Source organism: Myotis davidii, unplaced genomic scaffold (assembly GCF_000327345.1).
Source record: "Myotis davidii unplaced genomic scaffold, ASM32734v1 scaffold170, whole genome shotgun sequence".
NCBI classification, from domain to species: Eukaryota; Metazoa; Chordata; class Mammalia; order Chiroptera; family Vespertilionidae; genus Myotis; species Myotis davidii.
The window spans coordinates 2,498,304-2,499,824 of record NW_006282528.1 but is presented as its reverse complement, the minus strand read 5'-3'; positions in this window follow the sequence as shown (position 1 = coordinate 2,499,824).

Below are 1,521 nucleotides of genomic sequence, written 5' to 3'. Positions count from 1 at the left end.
ATTTGTCAGGGCCAAAAAATCGTCGTATACGCCGGCAAATACGGTAATGGAAGGTCTGAGGCATGGCTATGCATTTTTGAAGGACATAGAAGGTTTGAAAGCTAATTTGAAAGTGTGAAATTTGTGAAGGTTTTGTATGTGATGAGAAGGAAGAGAAATGTTGAAAGAGAGTTGAATGCATGATAGGCCAGTGAGCTGGGACAAGTAGAATAGGGAAACTAAGCAAAATCCTGTCTTCCCTAAATCAAGGACGTTTGGAGTAAATGCTTTGCATTTGCCTCCCTAAACAAAGGTTATGTCAATCTGATTAGTGTCATTTGCTGTCCACACCCAGGGACAAATGAACTTTGAAAATAAGCCTTATTTTGATTAGTTCTTTTATTCAGGTATTTTTAAGGAGGCGGGGGAGGCAGGCAACAGTGTTCACAGACTCCTCCCCTCGGCTGAATTGGCAACAATAACAATCTCCCCTCACCTCTGCTTGGCCTCCTCACCTGGGAGGCAGACCTCGCTCCCAGATAATTCCCCGATGTTGTGTGTCTGGTTGTAAAGGGTGGGAAGCAGCATGGAGAACAGACACCGCAGACTGTAAAAACTCATGCACAAACCCAACAATGGGAACGTGCCTGTACCCTAAGCCCAGGCCAGGCACTTACGGGACTCATGTGGTCCCCAGGAATTTGGAAAATTTTAGATGGGAAATGTGATCTAAGACGTTGTGTCTTAAAAGCCCAGGTGCCTCGGTTAGATCCTAAGCTTAAATTCCCAGTAGTTCGACTGGCCGGCATAGGGACCATCCTCAGTAATACTAGAATACTTCCAATGGGAAGTAGATGGGCCATATTTAAAAATAATAAACAATGGGAACCCATCTATCTCACTGTCTGACTGTGAAAACCGGAAAGGTGAATGGTTATGGCCCCAATCCACATGGGGGCATACTGAACTCACCCAGTCCTGGCCTATTGTATCTACCCCAACAAATAACACTATCTGGTATATGGGAAAGGGAAGTGATTCTTACTGTAATATCACCAAGTTTACATTAAGTAATACTGGAATATGGTGTAAATACTGAAATTATAGGCAGAATAACTTTGCCTGAGGTTCATAAAACCTATGATAACATTGATACTGAAAAGCCAATGTATTGGGAAATTGAACTTAATCCTCCCCATGAAGTCATCTCTATGGAAACTGGCCAGAAGAAATTAAAGCTTCTAGATAATGAAATAGTAGAGAGCCTTAATTCATCTGGCCAAACGTATCATAAGGTACAAGTGACAGTGGATGAAGAAGGAAAACATACAATTAGCTTAATAAAAATTTATGATGATACATGTAAAGGGTTTTTCGGTTGGCTGGGATGCTTGTTCCCCTCAGACTTTTCCTTGTCTAGTATTAGACATTTTCTGTTCCTAGTCGATGTTATTGGCTTAGTATTGTTACTTTTGTTCATGATATGTAAATGTTTTATTAGATGCAGAAAAGCAAAACTTAAGACAGACAGCAAAAAGACAT